Source organism: Pleurodeles waltl, chromosome 9 (assembly GCF_031143425.1).
Source record: "Pleurodeles waltl isolate 20211129_DDA chromosome 9, aPleWal1.hap1.20221129, whole genome shotgun sequence".
NCBI classification, from domain to species: domain Eukaryota; kingdom Metazoa; phylum Chordata; class Amphibia; order Caudata; family Salamandridae; genus Pleurodeles; species Pleurodeles waltl.
Window position 1 is genome coordinate 409385357 of NC_090448.1, and position 21220 is coordinate 409406576.

A 21220-nucleotide genomic window follows, 5' to 3' on the forward strand; every position below is an offset into this window, starting at 1 on the left:
GTCGGAATGACCCCCTATGTGTGTTTCTAATGTAGACATGTTATTTGACCTGAGAACAGTCTTGAATATCCGGTTTAGATTCATCTCCTCAGTAGTATCACTTATGTCCCAGCATGAGAGTGCAACCCATTCCCAGTTGTGTACTCCCAACAAACATATATTTGGCACATGGCTCCGGTTTCTATAATCAATTGTGAAGAAGAAAAACAAATTCAGTGCAGATAAAACACCTGGTGGAAAAGCTCAATATTTTATGAGTTAGGGCTGACGTTAATGGGGCAAGGCACAATGCCACTGTCCACACCTGTGCATCGAAAGCCTACTCCTGTTATGGGACACCATGTAGCTACCCTGCCTGCTGGAACAAAAAACAAGATTCCTTTCTATAACCCTCATTAAACTTGGGGTTGGCTGGAGGATAATACTGGGTCACACATTCAACTGAGTAGGCTGCACTTGTTTGCAATGATAATTTTGTACATGTTCTGTGTTTAAGGGAGTTTGAACTGCTGCAATCTGTTCTGTGCGGGATCTGTCTGTGTGAGAAGCTTTAATGACCATGCTGTACCTCTTGTGTGTGGGAGTCAATGGTCTATAGGGGTTACAACAATGAACTACAGCTTCTTGTACATATATTTTCAGACCCGGAACCCTAGTACTGAGGCTGTTTATTGACTTGTTCAGAGGAATTTCCTCTGTAATACTAGCAAACCTCTGGCCACTGCCATTAAGCCACTTAGGAGGTATTTTGTTGAATGATTTCAGGGTGGTAATTGGAGGTCCTCTAACAAAACAGGTAAAGACGTCTTCTGTTCCTTGGCCTCTTTGCTTGATACAGTAACAGTCTTCATGTAGGTGTGTTTCTTGGGGTTAGCTATGGTCTTCCTCCTTGACCAGATAGTAGAGCGTCGATTGTGGTGCCTCATTCCTACCACAGATGCATAGGAGTTCTCATCTGGAAAAGAAAAGCATGTGAGGAGTGAACACACAAGACAGCTCTCCCATTTCTTTTTTGACACTGTTACACCATGCCTAGGAAGGGGAGTCTAGAAGCACAATTTTGTTTTCTACCCAGGGGCCCAACCTGTGATCATATGAACAAGTTACTTACCTTCGGTAACACTTTTTCTGGTGGATACAGTAGCTACCTGTGGATTCCTCACCTTATGAATTATCCCAATGCACCAGCATTCAAGGGAATTTTTTCCTAGCTCTCCAGGTCAACGAGGACGTCACAATAAGTAAGTAACCTGTTCTTCTGATGGATACAACTACCCGTGGATTCCTCACCTTATGAATAGAATCCCAAATCAGTCCCGCGCTCGGAGGTGGGTGCCCGACTGGTCAAACCAAGAAGTCCGGGCAAAATGGCCATCCCTCCTAACTTCTGAGTCTAAACAATAATGCTTTGCCTAAGTGTGGAGGGAAGCCCAAGTTGCTGCCTTACAAATATCAGCAACCAGCACACCTCTAGCTAAAGCCAAAGTGGCAGACTTATCCCTCGTTCAATGGGCCCTAATGCCCTCAGGGGGAACCTTCTTTGCCAGTGAATAAAAAATCTTTATGCAAAGAATGACCCCCCTTGAAAGAGTCCTCTTGTGGACAGCTTTGCCATTCATTTTGCACACATATCCAATGAAGAGCTGATCATCAATTCTGAAGTCTCTCGTCCTTTCTATGTAGAAGCTCAGGGCCCTTCTCGTATCCAAGTGATGCAGCCTTTCCTCCTCTTTTGATGGATGGGGAGTTGGGTAAAAGGACGGGAGAGTAATAGATTGTCCCAGATGGAAGGGAGTAACTACCTTGGGAAGGAAAGCCGCCCTGGTTCTCAGCACCACCTTGTCAGCATGAAAGGTAGTGAAAGGTGGTTTCGAACTAAGAGATTAAAGCTCACTCACACGTCTAGCCAACGTGATGGCTGTTAGAAAAACTGTCTTAAAAATAAAAAACCTCAACAGGCAAGTACGTTGAACCCATCAAAAAAGTCAAAACTAAATTCAAATCCCACTGAGGCATTATAAACGGAGTGGGAGGAAACATGTTTGTTAACCCTTTAAGGAACCTAAGAACTATAGGGGACTTAAATAAGGAAGGCTGATCAGGTAGGCAAAGAAAAGTCGACAGCGCTGATAAATAGCCTTTCACTGTCACAACTGCGCAACCTTTCTGTGCTAAGGAAAGTGCAAACTGCAAAATATTAAATAAATGGGCCTTTAAGGGATCAATTTGTCTCTCTCTACACCAAGTAACAAATTTCGCCCATCTACCAGCATAGAGAGTCTTGGTGGAGTGTCGCCTGGTGATAAGATAACATCCACCACTTCTGGAGGGAGAGAAAAAGAACTCAGATTGCCCCATTTAATCTCCAGGCCTGTAAGTGCAGGCCCTGGAGGTGGGGGTGTAGAACCTGCCCCTGCGACTGCAAGAGGAGGTCTACCCTGTGAGGGAGACGGAGCAGAGGGCACAGTGAGAGTCGAAGGAGGTCTGTGTAGCACACCCTTCTTGGCCAAACCGGGGCTATTAATATGACTTGAGCCCGATCTTGGCAAATCTTCCTCAGAACTCAAAGAATCAAGGATATGGGAGGAAATGCGTAAAGCAGTTGGTCACTCCAGATCATGCTGAAACGCATCCCCCAACACCCCCTCCATCGGATACTGGAGGCTGCAGAACAACGGGCAGTGTGCGTTCTTGTGAGTGACAAACAGGTCTATCTGAGGTGCTCCCCATTTCCGGAAGATGTGAAGAACCTCTTCCGGATGGAGACGCCACTCATGATCTGCCGAAAAGTGCCAACTGAGACCGCACGTCGAGAACTCCGGGCAGATGGTTTGCTACTATGCAAATCCGAAGGTCCTGCGCCCAGGACCAGAGCCGCAGAGCCTCTTTGCAGGGAAGGTACGACCCTACTCCTCCCTGCTTGTTGATGTACCACAATGCGGTAGTGTTGTCCGTTAAGACTTGTACCGACTGACAGCGAATGGATGAGAGGAAGGCCTTGAGAGCCAGACGTGTCGCCCGCAGTTCTAACAGACTGATGTGAAACATCTATTCTACTGGAGCCCAAAGGCCCTTGATCTCCATGTTCTCCAGATGAGCTCCCCACCCTAGAGTGGAAGCATCCAATATGACTGTAGTCACCGGAATTGGAAGACAAAACGTTCTTCCTTGAGAGAGTTTGCCACCCACAGTCCACCATCGCAGATCCACCGTAACATCTCTGGTGATCGTTATCAACTCCTGAAGATCCCCTTTGTGTTGAAACCACTGCTTGCAGAGGCACCACTGGAGAGCCCTCATGTGTCAATGTGCGTGAGTGACCAACAGAATGCAGGAAGCGAACAGACCCAGCAGACGTAGGACCTTGAGGACTGGTACAGTTGCTTCCTCTTGAAACATTGGAATCATCATCGCCTGAATGTCCTGAATTCTCTGAGGAGGCGGGGAGGCTTGATTAAATGTTGTGTCCAGTACTGCCCCTATGAACAGGAGGCGCTAAGGGGGCTCCAGATGAGACTTGGGCAGGTTTACCGTAAAGCCCAGGTTGAACAACAACTGCGTTATCACCTGCAAATGAGCTCCGGGGACCCAGCTTTGATCAGCCGATCGTCCAGGTAAGGGAATACAGATGTTTCCTTCCTACTGAGATCCGCTGCATTCACTGCCATCACCTTCAGGAGGACCTGAGGTGCGGAAGTAAGATCAAAAAGAAGGATCGCAAATTGGTCATGTTGCGACCCTACCACCAACCGGAGATATTTCCTGTGCGACTTCAGAATAGGGATATGAAAATAAGCACCCCTTGTTCATCGCAAGAAGCCTGTACTAGGGTCAATATTTTGAACTTTTCCTGCTTGAGGAATCAATTCAGAATCCTCAGATCCAGGATAGGCCTCAATCGACCATCCTTCTTGGGAACCAGGAAATACCTTGAATAACATCCCTGACCCCTTTCCTGCTCCGGAAACAACTCCACTGCACCTTTTAACAAAAGCGTATGCACCTCCTGCTGAAGCAACAGGAGATGCTCTTCTGTGTAAAATTAATGATAGGGAGGGAAGGGGGGAGGAAACTCCCGAAATGGAAGGGCATAACCTTTTCCAACTATGCTCGGCACTCACGGGTCTGATGTAATTAACTCCCACTAATGGAGAAAATGTAACAGCCTTCCACGGGTAGGACATGCTGGTGAAAGGTGCGAGAACTAGGGCTGCTTCCCTGACTGGACTCCCCTGGAGGATGAAGAGGAGGAGGTAGGTTGCTGGACGGCTCCCCGCATTCGAACTCTCGCACGACCCCTGTAGGACCTGTAGAGAGGGTTGGCAGGCTGTGGGACATAGGACTGCTTCCTCCCATGAAAGGACGATCCACGGCCAAACCCTCTTAATCTACGGAAAGGTCTGAAGGGCGCAGAAGAAGCTTGAAGTCCCAAAGATTTTGAAGTGGCTCTGCTATCTTTTAACCTTTCTAAGGCTGAGTCCGCCTTTGCTCCAAATAGCCTTGCATCATCAAATGGGAGGTCCATCAATGTGGCCTGCACATCAGAGGAAAACCCCGAACCTCTGAGCCAAGCATGCCTCCTAGTTGCAATGGAAGTCCCCAGGACTCTAGCAACTGAGTCCACAGTGTCCAGTCCTGATTGAATCATCTGCTTAGCTGCCACTTGGCTGTCCTGCAGCAGTTCCTTAAATTGCTCCTGAACGTCCTGCGGCAACTTAGGGACTACCTCCTTCACCGTATCCATTAGGGCGTAAATATAGCTCCCCAGTACACAGGTTGCATTCAGCGATTTCAAGGCCAAGCTTCCAGAGGAGAAGCATTTCTTTGCTGACTGCGCCATGCAATTTGACTCCCTATCAGATAGCGTTGTAGGGACTGAACCCAGAGCCGATCTAGATGAACAAGAAGCTTGTACCACCAAGCTTTCCGGTGTTGGGTATTCAGACAGAAATTGGAGATCACCAGGAGCCACTTTGTACCTTCTGGCTACAGTCTTAGAAACCGCAGTTGTCCTCTACCTTCGCCGACATCTTTTCTCCTTCTTAACTTTTGACAGAAAAAGGGTAGCCTCTCTCTCTTTCAGAGCTTTCGGGTTCATACATTGGCAGGACGAGCAACCTGCCACATCGTGATCAGAACTGAAACACCAGAGGCAGTTCTCGCTCGGATCCATCACCAACATATGTCCTCCACACTCGCTACAAGGTTTAAACCTGGATTTCTTCGGTGTGGACATAGTAGTGCTACCAAATAATTCCCTCAATACAGTTGCGAAACAAATGAGAGGTAGAAAACCATTAGCGTAGAAGGCGCAGAAAAAAGGGAACTAACGTCAGCAGACCGGCGAGGACTTCTTATGGCTCCGATGACATCAGACGGAGTCACGTGCGGAGCCGATCAATTGTGACATCCTTGCCGATGTGGAGAGCTAGGGAAAATTTCCGGAAAATGCTGGCACATTGGGAGAATTCATAAGGTGAGGAATCCACAGGTAGTTGTATCTATCAGAATGTGCTGACTTCGTCATATTGTATATTTACTTCTCCCAATCCATGTTGACTTCTCCATAGCCTGTACTTACTTCTGACTCCTTATGTTGCCTCCTATCTCTATGCTGACAGCTTCCTCTTTTAGTTGTCCCCTTCATGCTCTATATGTTCTATGTAGGCACCTCTGTACTATATGCTGACTTATCTCTCTTTGCACTTTTTTCTTCCTCTCCTGTACATTGTTTTCCACCTCTCTAAGTTGGCTATTCAGCTCTTATTTTTATCTTTGTTGGTCCCTCCCAAATTATTTATTGACTCCTCCATTCACTGGCTCATTATCACTCTATGCAGACATTTCCCCTCTATATGTTGTCTGCTTCCTCACTATGGTTATGTTTCTCCTAGGTACACAGATGTCTCCCTTCTATAATGGCCTTTCACTGCTTTATAGACTTCTCCATCTCTATGGTGATTCCCCCACCACTGAATATTGATGTTTCCTTCTCTAGAGTAGTACCGCAATGCTTTACATTATCATTTTCATCCTTATGGTGGCTTCTACCCACTCTATTAGCTTCTGCCACCAAGTGCCATCTCTTCTGCACAGCATATTGAACTATAATTCTCCGGTGGCTCTATCATGTTCTACGCAGGCCTTTCAACCCTCCGCTGGCTCCTCTATGGACTATATTATAATTTTACGTTTGTGTTTTTCAGGTTTTCCTAGTGGTTGTGGCTTTCCAATCTTTATTTCATCAGATTAGTAGGTTCACAGTTAAGCACTGGAAGGAAGGAAGAAAGAGGAACACTGGGAAAGAAGGGGACTAGAATGGGCCATGATATTTGGATGAGTACACTGGTTAACAGTCAAGGGGGTCAGAACTTGGCAGCTTGTAGTTCCTGCCCCTTGAATATGCAAATTCACATCTGGCAGAACAGTCAAATTTTGTTTTAATTATTTAACAGCAGCTAGATAGTGTATGTTGGGTGGTCAATCAGGTGTGCAATTTCAATTTTTTTGTCTCCTGCTCACACAAGAGCCTCAGTGTCAGGAAGCAGGTATGAAGGTATTGATTAGTGCTTGGAACCTGGTGGAGCAATACTCAAAACCCACTCACGTCACGTTTTTCCCAGGCAACTAAAGTCTAGATTTCCCTACAGAGTTTTGTCACTCTGTAGATTGAGGCTTGAAAGCGAGAAGAATGCCCTACCCAACAGAGCTCTGACAACAAACTAAGGGGGTCATTGTAGGGGACAGAGGAAGCACCGCCAACAGGCTGGCGGTGCTTCTGGGGCTATTCTGACCGCGGCGGTAAAGCCGTGGTCAGAAAAGGGAAGCCGGCGGTTTCCCGCCGGTTTCCCGCTGCCCCTGTGAATCCCCCACGGCGGCGCTGCAAGCAGCGCCGCCATGGGGATTCCGACCCCCTTCCCGCCAGCCTGGTTCTGGCGGTTTTCACCGCCAGAACCAGGCTTGCGGGAACGGGTGTCATGGGGCCCCTGGGGGCCCCTGCAGTGCCCATGCCACTGGCAGACACTGAAAATCGCGACGGGTGCAACTGCACCCGTCGCACACCAGCAACTCCGCCGGCTCCATTCGGAGCCGGCTTCCTCGTTGCTGGTGCTTTCCCGCTAGGCGGGCGGGCGGCCTTTTGGCGGTTGCCCGCCAGCCCAGCGGGAAAGTCAGAATGACCGCCGCGGTCTTTTGACCGCGGTACGGTCTTCTGGCGGTTCCCGCTTGGCGGGCGGCAAAGTAGGAATGAGGGCCTAAATGTCTCAGTAGGACATGAACTCTCACATAGCCTGGAGATGTGTCGGCCTTCTCTGATACCTGGGCATAGCTTCTCTCATGGTCCACAACATTTACTGGGAAATTGTGGTACACTTTTCCTAAAGCTGGGACCGTGACCTTGCTATGCCAACAGAGGGTGCTAAAAACCAGTTACTTCCTTGTATTGTTTTGTAGGACAATGGGAATACAAACAAATATTAATGAAAAAAACTCTAAACTATGTAAACTATCCTAACATTTGAATGAACTTTTATAAGAGTGTGGATTGGTTGCATTTCACTTGAACCTGTCCTGTGAAGCTACAGGAAAAACTATTATGCCAGGACTGTGCACTCATGTTAAGTTTAAGTGTCATAGCATAAGTTATCAGAGATCTACAAATTGTATGTGATTTGTTGAAGAAGTAAAAACAACATTTAAAATTTCTTTATTAGCTTTCAGTGATATATAGTTCACGTAGAAACTATAGAGAATGCATAGTCACAGACCTTGAGGTACTTTCTCTTTTCATATTGAAAAGTATTTCATTTAGGAAGTTCCATATCAAAGTACAGAGAGTTGGTTGTACTGAGAATGTTCCTGTGGAAAGCGTTCCAGCCGTGAGAGCTCCCGTCATGCTCTGCGGCTGAAGGCAGGAGGCAGTAGGAGGGAGAGCGCGCGGAGATTAGACGCGCTGCGGCTGAAGGAATGAGGAAGCCGCCCCAGGATAATTGCTGAAGCCGGGCTAAAGCCAGGTTGCCGGAGGAATGCGTAAGCTATTTTAGAGCCGTTGTTAGGGACGCCGGCTCGGAAAAAAAAAACGGGAAAGCCGTCCTGGAACTTTAATTACAGCCGGGTTCACGGAAGCCTCGGAGCAGGAAGGAGGTCGGACAAGGTTGCTAGGGACGCCGAGGCTGGCGTTTCCTAGCTGTGTCAACGCGGGGGGGGCCTCCCTAAGACCTCTCTACCGTTTTTTACAGCCTACTGGAGGCACTTATGTCTGGTTCTCTGTCGGAGGATCCTGGCCAGTCCTCGAGGAGAAGAGAAGAGGAAAACTGTAAGGAATTTACATCAAAGGCACAGGAGAGGAGGTGACTTTTCCAGGGCTTTTTTTCTTATGGGAGAGGTTGCGGCTCTAGTAGATTCTGTAAGACGCAGAGAAGCAGAGAGTTACATTCCTGCATATTTGTGTATCCCTTTTTTTCGTTGTTTTCTCTCCCCCTCCCTTTCTATTTTTCTTGGTGGGTCTGCTTGCCGAACCCCCCGGTTTTATCTAGTACTTAAGGCTTAAAGCTTATTTTCATTGCTATATTCTGTGGGGGAGGGGGACATAAGGGGATAAGCAGGACGGAGGGGGGGGGATTTTTCCCTCCTTTCTCTCTTTTTTTTGAGATAGAGGTTTCACCTCATCCCCTTTTTTTGGGGGGGGAATTTTGCTGGTGCAATTCAATTTCCTTTTTCTTGCTCCAGGGGGAGAGGGAAAAATGCAGCGGTCTCCACATTTTACAGGTCGCTCCGCTGCCAGAGCTCCTACGGTAACCCACATCACCAAACAGAAGCGACCAGCCCCTTCGGATAACCACCTGCACAAGGCTCTGGTCTCTGCCCCCCTCCTTCAATTTCAGCTATGGATTCAGTCTCTAGTTTGCCTGCACCTTTCCCTATCAGCCCTCTACCCTTAGAAGCCAATTCATCCGGCACCCCCCTTAGTCTGGATTGTCCGTCTGATGATTCAAGGGCCCCCCCATCGGATCTGGATTCTAGTCCAGGGTTAATGAAGGGTTCATTATTACTGACTCAGCCGATCACCGGCAGCGGCTCTGAGATAGCTGCTGATTCAACAGTGAACACTGGATCTGCTTCTAGACACCTTTTTCCTTTGTTTGAAAGTGGAAGGAATCGTAAGGAAGATCATCTGGTATTCAGCATTACCCACACTTCCCCTGTGCAGCCGGTTGACTCGGCTTCACTATCAGCACAAGAATTGATCAACAAAGCAGGGCCCAACGCAGTAACTGAAGCTTCTACCCTCGCTTCCTCCTCTGATGCTTCTTCTATTGATTCAGCCGGGCCTAAGGGGTTAAGGGAAGCCTCTGCACAACGAATGATAGTTATGGCAGACACCGGTGTTCCTGCTGATAACTTACTTCTGCAGATTCTAAGTGAGTTGAAAGCATTAAAAGTCTCCCAGGACGATGCGAATCAGAGAACAGAATCTCAACTGAACCTGATCTGCAGTAACATCCAGCAGCTCAACTCACGAGTTACAGGTATTGAACGAGTCTCTGCTCTGGAGGATACTTGGGTGACGGTGGAACCCTCTTTGGCAAAGTGCCAAGCTGACCTGCTAGATCTACAAATTCGTCTGGACGATGCTGAAAATCGATCACGCAGATCCAATTTGCGTTTTACGGGAGTCCCAGAAGGGCGTGAAAATGGTCAGACGGTCATGGAGTTGGTGACAGATCTTATAAAAAGTCATGTTTTAGCAGGGTCAGAGGATAAGTATCCGGATCTAACAATCATGAGAGCCCATCGGGTCCCTGCGGTCCAACCATCCAACTCTAAGGGGGTTATTCTAACTTTGGAGGAGGTGTTAATCCGTCCCAAAAGTGACGGATTTACCACCAGCCGTATTACGAGTCCATTATATCCTATGGAACTCGTAATACGGCTGGTGGTATATCCGTCACTTTACCGTCACTTTTGGGACGGATTAACACTCCTCCAAAGTTAGAATAACCCCCTAAGTATCCTCAAACTATATTAGTGAACTTTGGGGACTTTCGTATTAAGGAACAGATTTTCCAGAAAGCAATTAGAACTAAAACTTTACAAATTCCCGGAGACTACTCATTCAAGATTTTCTCAGATATGTCAGTGGTGGCAGCGCATCGAAGAAGAGAGCTAAAAGATATGATTCCAGCTTTCCAAAAAGCAGGGGCGCAGGCAGGCCTCGTGCAACAATCAAAATTTAAAGTGTTTTTTAAAGGCCATTCAAACTTCATTCATACGGTTGATGCTGCTAAATCTTTGTTGCATGCAATTCAAAACTCTGAACAACCGGCACGAGAAAGGGGGGCGCGGGGGAGGAACGCAAGATAGTCTATAAGGATCTATTAAATACTAGAAATGTCAGTCTCATAGTAGAGGCCGGACCTCCTTTTTGTTTTTGTTCCCCCCCCCTTTTTTTTTTTTTTTCTTTTTGGTTTGTGTTTTTTTTTTTTTTTTTGCCGTAGCGTATGGACAGACTACTCTAAACTTCTCTCTATAGCCTCTAGCCCAGGGTGCTATGACAAGGCACCTCGTAAGGAAAGAAGTGGGACAAAGGGTGGGGGAGGGATGTGGCCCCGGATCGTCCAGGCGGGAGGGCTCCAGGTGTGGGCCACTAAAAGGAGGGAGGGAAAGGGGGGGGGTATGGATATTAAGATTTGTTTTAGTCAATGTATAGGATCGTCACGATTGATTAGGAGTTTTGTCCCCAGATTTAGTGAGACTACAGGCACACGACCCCAAAATTTAATTAAATGACACAATTACTCTTACCATTAAGACTCCTATCCTGGAATATTAAAGGATTAAACAATCATAGGAAGAAGTCCGCTATCGAAAAAAGGGTAATTGATCTTAATCCCTCAGTTATATTTCTTCAAGAAACCCATATTCCATTTTACAAAGTTTCAGGTTTTCAAATGTTTAAAAGAATGGCTGATTTTAAAATTCTAGCGGCAGCCTCAGCGGCTCATAGAGGGGTGGCAGTTTTCTTAGCTAGAACCCTGAATGCACAACCGCTGGATTTTTTCTCCGATCCTGAAGGGCGTTGATGCTGGGTTCAGTGTACTATCGCAAGGGAGAGATTCATTTTTGTTAGCTTTTATGCCCCTCTGACAGATGATCCAGGCCCGTACATAGACTTGTTTCACTCCCTTCTCCAGTTGACAGGGAAAATTATTATTGGGGGGGATTTCAACTTTCTTCAGGATCCAGCTCTAGACTCTACCGTAAAAGGTAAGAGACAATATAAACCTAAAGTAGCCAAGATGTTTAGAGATTATGTTAAGGTGCTGGCATTATGTGATCCTTGGAGGAGAAACACCCCTGACGTAAGGGAATATACCTGTATCTTTTCCCGATTTAAAAGATCCTCGCGTATAGATTTCTTTTTGATCTCTGAAACTCTGTGTTATCGATCTCAATACGTCCTGCATTCTGGTCTTTCAGATCATGCCCTTCTGCTGCTGGAAATTTCATTCCACTCTACAATTAAACCACTGCAGATTAAAAGGTGGATTTTCAATCTCTGCCTTTTCACGGAAGAAGGGTGGATACAAACATCACAGGCTGAAATAAGAGGATTCTTTCAACGCAACCAGGGGTCGTCAACCCCAGCAATAATCTGGGATGCATTTAAGGCTTATTTCAGGGGCCAGGTGATCGTTAAAGAGGTAGCTGATAGACGGGCTCTGAAACAACAAACTGCGGCACTGGAAGAGGTAGTCCACAATTGTCTAATCTGTTATTTGAAGGCCCCTTCGGATATCAATAGAAAGGCGTTCGAAGCTGCCAAGAAAGCGTTAGCGTGATTTAAAAAAAAAAAGTTGATATAGAATATGGATCTTATAAACAGAAAAGTTATGAAGAAAGCAATTTTACGGGAAAATTCTTGCCATGGCAAGCTAGAGATCGTATCGCTGGCAATGTTATACACGCCTTAAGATGCCCGATCACTGGGGCCAGGCGCACTGAGCCTTGGGACCTTGATCAAATCATGCTGGAGCACTATAAACAAATCTATAGTGGCACACAGGGAATGTGGTTAGTTTCCCTAAGAAAAATAAAGATAGGGAGGATCCAAATGCTTACCGTCCAATTTCATTGTTAAACACAGACTACAAAATTATGACAAAACTATTGGCTAATAGGCATAATGGGGTTATTAATAAACTGGTGCATCCCGATCAAAATGGTTTTGTGGCTGGTCGACAGCTGGCTACAAACACACACTATTTAGCAGAGGCTCTTGATTATTTTACGACTAATAAAGTCCCTGCCATTATTCTTCTGCTGGACGCAGAGAAAGCCTTTGATTTGGTAGTCTGGGATACACTTTATTTAATTTTATCCAGCTACAAGGTACCCACTCAAGTGATCTCTTTAATTCAAAGGCTGTACTCAAATTCTGAGGCTAATATTATTATAAACTCAAGGTCTGTGGGACAGCTTCAAATACAACGAGGGACTAGACAAGGGTGCCCACTATCCCCTATTTTATTTGCCCTTTTTATTGAACCATTTGCCATTAAAATTAGACAGAATATTCAGGTTCAGGCACCGCTAAAATCAATGGGAAAAATTAAACTTTATGCAGATGATATTATTCTGTTTTTGGACACAAAACACTCCTCTCAGGAAGCGACCTTTAATATATTCAAAGAATTTCAGCAAATCGGTGGCTATAAGATTAATAGGACCAAGACCGACATCATTCTTTGTGGCACTACTCCTAATTGTCTACTTCCTGAATTAAGAGGATGTGTAAACCTCAACCCAAAGAGATACTTGGGGGTTTTCTATTCGGCCAATATAAGTGATCTTTATGAACTGAATTTCGCTCCTCTACTTCAGAAAACTCAGGCTTTACTCACTCGTTGGAGGCCTCTTCCTCTTTCGATATTAGGCCGCATCACATTAATTAAAATTTCAATTTTACCACTTTTTAATTTCTTATTTGCAGCCATTCCGTGTGTTTTGACGCAACCCTTCTTTAAAAAACTGGAATCCCTATTTCGCTCCTTTATCTGGCAGAACCGAAAAGCTTGAGCCGCCTTGAGCATACTGTATGCCGATAAGGAGAAGGGGGGACTGGCCTTACCCAATTTCAAAGATTATTATTATGCTTTCTTTGCACACTATTATGCTAGCTTTAAGTTAGAATACTTCGTGGGCTCCAAGTTTTTTATTGATTTTCGGGTACTAATATGTCAAGAGTATAATACTCGGAACCCAGCTCTTTTGACCAAATCGCCTAAAAAAGTTTGTTATAAAATTCTAAAATGGCTTCTTAAGAGAAGAGTGGATTTCGCTAGAAAATATTCAATTCCCTCTGTTCATTTTCACACCCCACTCTCACAGATTTCTCTATGTTCAGGGACACAGCTTAACGAAATTACAGTGAAAAGGTGGGAGCGCGCTGGATACAGTAAAATTGGAGATTTCTGGGTTGAGGGTAACTGGGAACCCCCATGGAAAATCGTGATTACAGTCAATAATGATCTTTTGCTGGTTAGATCCTACAATATTTTGCTAAAGGTTTTTAAAGACTTAGGCCCTCATTCTGAGCCTGGCGTGCGGCGGGCGCCGCCCACCGGGCGGAAACCACCGAAAGACCGCACCGCGGTCAATAGACCGCGGGGGTCATTTTGACTTTCCCGCTGGGCCGGCGGGCGATCGCCCGCCGGCCCAGCGGGAAAGCCCCTGCAACGAATGGAGCCGGCGGAGTTGCAGGGGTGCGACGGGTGCAGTAGCACCCGTCGCGATTTTCACTGTCTGCATAGCAGACAGTGAAAATCTTTGTGGGGCCCTGTTAGGGCCCCTGCACTGCCCATGCCACAGGGGCTTTACCGCCGCGGTCAGAATGGGCAGTGAAGCACCGCCAGCCTGTTGGCGGTGCTTCCGTTGCCCGTGGCCCTGGCGGTTTAGGACCACCAGGGTCAGAATGAGGGCCTTAGATACTAATTCTATCATTAATACCCAATCACTGGTATCAGAATTAGTTACTCCTCTGCGGGTAAGGAATGCAGGGGCATGGAGAAGGCTCTTGGCGGAAAGGTTTAAAGTGGATTTGGGGATAAGAGCTCAAAAGAAATGGGTTAGTCAGGTGGGCATGATGCTCTCAAGTGAATACTGGGAGACTATTAACCGCCTAAATTTCTCTGCGCTACGAGGGGCTAATTGGCACAGAATTATATTTTTTAGCAAATGGCTGCTGTATCGAACCCCACAAGCCCTATCCCGTATGGGGATTGGCCACCCAAATATGTGTTTTCGGTGCAAGGAAATAGGGGCAGCTGGTTGGATACATACAATAGCGACATGTAAATGTATACAGAGATACTGGGAAGAGGTCTTTGCAATGTTAACATCCATTGTGTTGGTACCCATATCTCCGAGTATTCCCTTGTTGAGTCTGGGCTATGATCCCGAGGCAAGACTCTCCCCTCGGCTGGAGAAGCTCGTATTTATAGCCTTGGCGGTGGCTAGATCACTGTTGCTGAGAAACTGGCGGTCTGAATTATCTCCTACTAGTCAAGGATGGTACAATAAAAAGATTCAAGTTAGACTTCAGGAGATGAGATATGCTAGGAGAATAGGCAATGTCAAAAAGTTCTCTCTAATCTGGGGAAATTATTTCTTGGATAAGCCTGATTGATTCTTTTTTTTCTTTTTTTTTTCGTTTTATTCTTTGAAAGTGACAATGTATCCTATTGTGTACTGATGTTAAAAATAATAAAAATAATAAAAAAAAAAAAGAGAATGTTCCTGTGTATGTGGTAAATGGTGGAGGCAATGAAAAAGTCGAGAGTGCTTCACTCCTGTTGGATTTTGAAAAGAAGGTTAGTGCATCCTGACAGATTGTCATCAAAACAGAGTGATGGACTTGGTCACCATCCTTTCTCAAATGTTAGCAGTTATAACTAAATTACAACAGGAGGTCAGTTTAGTGAAATCTGAAAATGAAGAATTACATGCAGAGTTAAGTGCAATGAGAGAGGATATAAGTAAGGTGTTAAAGTCACAGATGAAAATGTAAGTCAAGTATCTCTTCTTCACAGAAGGCAAGTTTTCCTTGAACATTCCAGTTCTGGGGTGATTCCAAGTATACCACTGGTACCGCCAGAAAGGTTCTCTGGAGAACCAAAGACAATTGTATTACTTCTTAAACAGTAAACTGAGGTAGTACTTGTTTTGTCCTGTTTCATTGTGAGTGCCCGCATGACAGCGGGCAGGGAAACAAATGAAAACTCCGCTCCCAGCAAGCAGGAGCAGTTTTCACGTTCCTGCTTGCTGGGAGTGGAGTTAGTGTTTGCTGTCACAGCTCCCACCAAGCAAAAGCAAACAGCTATTTCCTGAGGGTGGGCATCTCGGGAGATAGATGGAGCCAGCCCTTAGGAGTGGTGGTCCCCAGGGCCATTAATGGCTCAGGAAGGGATGGGGGGCTGCGCAGCCCCTTTCCTTTAATTGGCATGTGCTGGCCCTAGGGAGGTGGAGGTGGCCGGGGCTACATATCGCCCAGGAGGGGGCTCCCTCACAGATTTTATTACGTCTTTGGCACCGGGAAGGTAGTGGTCCACGCAGCTCTCCCATGCATCTTTCCTCTTTTAGCCTCAGGGAGGAGGGTCCCCAGGCTCAAATGAGCCCTAGGAAAGGACCCTGTGCACCCCCTCCTTTACTTTGTATATTGCCTCATGCACCTGGGACCTGGCCCCCACCCAGGGCTACATTTTAAACAAGCACAGGAGACTGCACTTTAAAAAAAAAAACATTCAGAGGATTCGCTGATCTTCCCCAGCACAAACACTAGAGAGTTAGGGTATTCCTAGCCCTGCCCCCTTTTTTAAAGTTTTTTTTATTTTTGGAACTCGGCTGAAGTCGAACCTAAATGGCTTGGTTGAAGTGTTGGCAGCCAATCAGATCTCAGCACAAGATCTCCAGGATCTGCGGAGACGCTGTGTCCCTAAATATCTAGATTTTGTTTTCCTTCAATATCTCTACAACATCCGAACGGATTTACACTAAATCACAAACAGCACGTTCTCCGGACCAAAAGTTAGCTTTCTGACAAATGCTGTATTATTCCGTCCAGCAGTCTGGGCTGCAGTTGTGTTCGAAATCCCTGTGGGAATTAATATGGGAAACACTTTTTTTGACTCCACTCCCCTTTTTTCTCAGCCCTCGCTTGACCAACCACCCCAAACTTACCAAGCACAGTAAGACACAGCAGGACACTTTTTTGGGGAACATTATGTGAAGATTCTTCACACGGCGCCAGAGTTATAGGCAAGTCAAAAAAACCTTTTCCTATTGAAACTAGGTCCTAACTTTAGCTACCTACTGGTGACCTCCAGTAGGTAATATATATAAATAAATTTAGAATATCTTAGACAGTACCTAGATGAAATCTGACTTATTAGGCCCATGTTGTCTCTTAAGTATTCTCCATTATTTTGTGTTCTCAAAAAAATGTGATCTGAGAACATGTATAGACTACAGAGCCTTACTAGAGTGACACCAAACAACTGTTACCCTATGACATAATTTTTTTTTTTTATTATATCAGTTTTGAAGCACAGAAATATTTACAAAATTGGGTCTCAACGGAGCTTATCATCTAGTTGGCGTTCTAGAGGGTGATGGGTGTAAAACGGCATTCCACACTAAACTTGAGTTTTGTAGGCCATGCCTTTTAGACCCAGCCATGCTCCCGTAACATTTCAGTATTTCATTGATGAGGTTTTGAAAGGATTGTTTGGATGTGTTTTGTACGGTCTACTTAAATGATATTTTGATCTGTTCTGACTCTTTAGAAACTCACAATTTACATGGTAAGGAAGATTAAGAGAATAACATATTTTCACTAAGATGGATAAATGTTTTTTCACACCGATAGTTGTTGGTGTACGTAATTACAGGAGGGCAGTAAGACAGATCACAATAAAATGTCAGAAATTGTTCCTTGGCCCGCACCACGTTTGGTCAAGGACCTTCAATATTTTCTGTGCGTTGCCTATTTTATAAGAGGTTCATGCGTAAGTTTTAAGAAATTATATAACCCCTCCCCACTTAACTGCGAAAGAGAGCAGTTTTTGCTTAACCTAAAGGAGCAGATAAAGCTTTTTGTTTTTGAAAGAATATTTTTCTGGTGCTCCAGTTCTGCAACATTCTAATGTAGACAGTCTTTTTATTGCTGAAACAGATGCTTCCTATCATGCATGGGATGCACTTTCTTTTAGAGAAATCCAAACACTCTTCAGGTTCTTTTATAAACTTACTTTTCTAAGAAATGTTCACCAACATAGTTGAAATATTCAATAATTGGCAATTCATTTTTGGCTATTAAGAGATCTTTTGAAGAACGGAGACAATATTTGATAGTAGTCAAATACACTATGGAAGTGCGCACTAGTCACAGAAGTTTGCAGTTCGCTTAATCAACCAAAGCACTAACGCAAAGACAGCTCGGATAGACCTTATTCTTTGTTTTTTACCATGATTTAGTGGTAACCTATAGACCATGTCTTAAGCCTAATAAGACTGATGCCCTATCAATTGAACAGATGAAAATCAGTTGACAGAGCATTCACCATTAATTTTGCCCTCAATCGTTTTTCATGATCATTCAATTGCTCTAAATAATTTAGTTTCATTTCTGACAAAAGTACACACAAAGTAAAACTACTGAAGAAACTCTGTTAAAAGAACAATAAAATAAACATAGAAAGGTGAACTACTGTGTCAATTGAATACTATATATTTATGATCAGTTAAGTTAAGAAAACAAGCTATTGACTGGCCTCATGATTCAAAGGTGTCCAGACTCCCTGGAATTGCTAAGACGTTAGCAGAGGTAAGGAGATAGGTTTGGTGCCCGGGCCTATATGCTGATGTTAGGAGTTGTTCTGCATAAACATGTTCAATCTGTGCCCAAATCACGCATTCACACAGTAAACCAGTGGGGTTGGTGAGGACATTCCCTGTCAAGTCAGGACCCTGTCCCACAGTGTCAATGATTTATCATGGAACTAGCCAAAAAGTCAAGGTTGCGCAGTATTTCTAGTGGCTGTGGGCCATTTGGCTGTGACCGGCGATTTCACATCCTTGGTTAGCTTTCTTACCCCTGAAGATTTAGCACAGAGTTTTGCACAAACCATTATTAGATTATATGGTATTCCACAGCAACAGAGGCCCTCAATTTATTTTAAAGTTCTGGTCTTCTCTGAATAAAGAACTAGATATGGAAGTTTTTCTTTTTACCAGTGACCATAGCCAGACTGAGATGCTGAATTAATGTTTTGAACAGTAGTTGAGATATATAGCAGGCCTTGTCACAAGAGGAGAATATGAGTAACAGGCTGTGGTTGGCAAAGTGAACATACAATAATAGCAAACATTCATGTATTAGAATGTCACCTTTTTGTGTGCATGACCATCATTCCTGCATACTTTCTTTTAATCAGTCCCTGACTGCACCAGTTCCTTTTGTACAGAAAAAGTTAACTAAGAGAATCAACTTTTAAAAATCAGCACAAAAAGCCTAAGAAAACTAATGATATTTATACTCTTGATAGTGACTGGAAGAGAAGACCACTACCCCAGTATGCTGTAGGTGAGAAAGTGTAATTGCTCACAAAAGTTACACCTGTAAAAATCTTCCAAAATGCAGTCCAGGTTTTTAGATCCATTTGTGATCAAACAGTTTTTGAAGACACTGTTGAAGTTGCCTTAGTCTATGAAGACTCAACCAGTTATTCAAATATTGTTGTTAGAACCTTGTTCTGAAAAAAAAACAATGTCTTGCTTCACATCCTCTACCAGTTCAGGAGGTTGTGGAAAGTGATTGTGAAGTACATATGATTTTAGATGCAAAAATTGTAAAACAAAAGTTGCAAAGTTTGGTGGAGTGGGAGGTGTCTGGCTATCAAGAATGATCATGGGAGCCTGTTTCATGCTCTACATTTGCTGAGAAAATGATGTGCAAAACATCCTGACTTAAGAGGAGCTCTTATCACCAAGATGCCGGCTATCAGATGTAGGGCTGGAGGAATTGATTACTGCTTGGAACCTGCAAGCGGGAATAATACTCCAAACCTGTTTATGCCAAGCCTTACAAAGGGAAGGAAAGGCTGGCAGTCCCGACAAAGTGTCAGCACCATCTGGACTGAGGCTTCATGTGTGTTGTGTTTCCCTCGTCCAGGTCTAGTTCTTGTGTTGTGTGCAGTCAGCTACCCCAGGGGTGCTAGCTCCATCATGCTACGTTAAATAATTAATGCAGTCAACTGTACTGAATTGCCATTGCTGGGTTTAATCAAGACTTGTTACTTGTTACTTGTTGCAGTTCATGTGTACAGTTGCCATTGCCAAGGCTCGGTTTTCTGCTTTTTTCTGCTCTCAAGAGGATGGTTTGTAAACACTTGAGCCTCTGCAGGTTTCTAGACAGCTGCTGTCCTGGTTGCTAGGCAACACCCTCAAGCTCTTCTGTTTGCCATGTGCTACATGTGACTACTTCCTAGAGAGACTATAAATAGCCTCACACAGGTCAGGCAGTGCTTGGCTTTGTTTGCTGTTTCTGCAGAGCTGAGGTGAGGAGGGTCAGCCATCACCTCCAAGCTTCTTCACTGTTGCCCAGTAACCAGGGAAAGGACTAAGCTGATGTCAAGAGCCAGCCCAGCAGAGAATTCCCCAAGGCTTTCTCACTTTTGCCCAGCAACCAGGATCCAGGACTTCTTCTAGTCAAACTAAGTGACAAAATAAAAGGCACTCACAGTAGTGTGGTTGCTTTTGAACTAATCCTTTGTGTATTTAAAAAAAAAGACTTTGGTGACTTTCATTTCAGAAAGAGACATTTAAGGTGGTTAGAAAGAATGTCTGAAAGACTGTTTAGTCTTGATTATTTTCATTATTTACTCTTATTCAACTGCTTGCTGTCTTTAACATGTGACCTGTGAAAGAAAGCAACACATCTGAAACCTGTTGTAAGAATATAACCCTCATTAATGTGTGTGTGTGCCGCCTGTTACTAACAAAATCACAAATTTCTACAAATCAGTTTCAGCTTTGATCCATACTCAATGTCAGTGATTGTCACAAAAAAGAACACGGGGGCAATCATGTTTTGAAAGTCTTCTGAGCTTTGTTGCTCAACCAGTGCTTATGTGTATTTATTTGTGGGGAGAAAATATTGCCATTTTGTGTGTTTTAGTTAAGTTACATGTTTAGTGTGTGCAACAACATCAAGAGTGATTACTTAACAAGATATAGGGCAGAGAGAAGTCCCAGGCAATAGTGACGCATTCCTGCAAGCCCTATGGAGTGGAGAGAAAGTACAAGGAAGCAAGTTGAGTGACAGGTGATTATTTGAGTGTTTGAGTGAATGCGTGAGCTTTAGCTGCCTAGTGGGCAGCACGTCACTCATACCTGTTCCTTTCCAGTATAAAACCTGACTCCTCAACAATGCAGTGACACCGACCACCTGCACCCTTAAGAGTAGGGGCCCAGCTGGACCAGGCAGCAGTGGCAGTGTATCTCTCTCTCTCTCTGTCATCCAAATCCCCTTCCTTTGGGGACACTTGTCGGGACTACCGTGTTACGATCGACACTGCTAAGAGGTGTCCTGGGAGGACGGGGGACAGTCATCGCCCCTGCAGAGGACCTGCTTTTCAGGTGAGTGGTCGAGCTCTCACAATGTTCAAGATAACCGCATCATGCACTAGCATCCTGACAACAAACTTAATTTCTTCACAGGTCATGAATTCTAACAAAGTATGGAGATGCAGGAGACAGCTTCTGCATTTTGATATATCCCTTTCCTCATGGCTCACGGCACCTTAGGTAGTGAATTATAAAACAATGTTGCCCAGTTAGCTGCCTGGATTGCATTGGAAAACACTTGGATTACAAATGGGAATTTCTAAAAGTCATATTGTTACTGGAAACACTTGTTCAATTGTTTGAACATTTACATGAATTCTTATAAGGCGGTGAGTTTGTTTCATTTTACTTTAAGGATCTTGTGAGGGAACAAGAAGGATTATTAAGCCAGGACTATGTACTCATGTTACGTATAAGTGTCACAACATAGGGTAATAGAGTGAGTTCGGGAATGTTTACACCACTTGTTAGAGCTGGAGTACCAAATCATTAAAGCTTGTAAATTAACTGTGCAATGCTTTATGAAACTTTTAACTTA

At 44.6% G+C, this 21220-nt stretch overlaps 1 long non-coding RNA gene across 1 annotated transcript in view; it reads right to left on the reverse strand.

Annotated features, from left to right (window-relative positions):
• Positions 1 to 333: 333 nt before the first annotated feature.
• Positions 334 to 21220, reverse strand: part of LOC138258635 (uncharacterized) — a 439666-nt gene continuing 418779 nt past the window's right edge. Inside the window, exon 3 of the long non-coding RNA XR_011198469.1 lies at positions 334 to 955. This is a non-coding gene — a long non-coding RNA (uncharacterized lncRNA). The remainder of the gene's footprint in view (positions 956 to 21220) is intronic.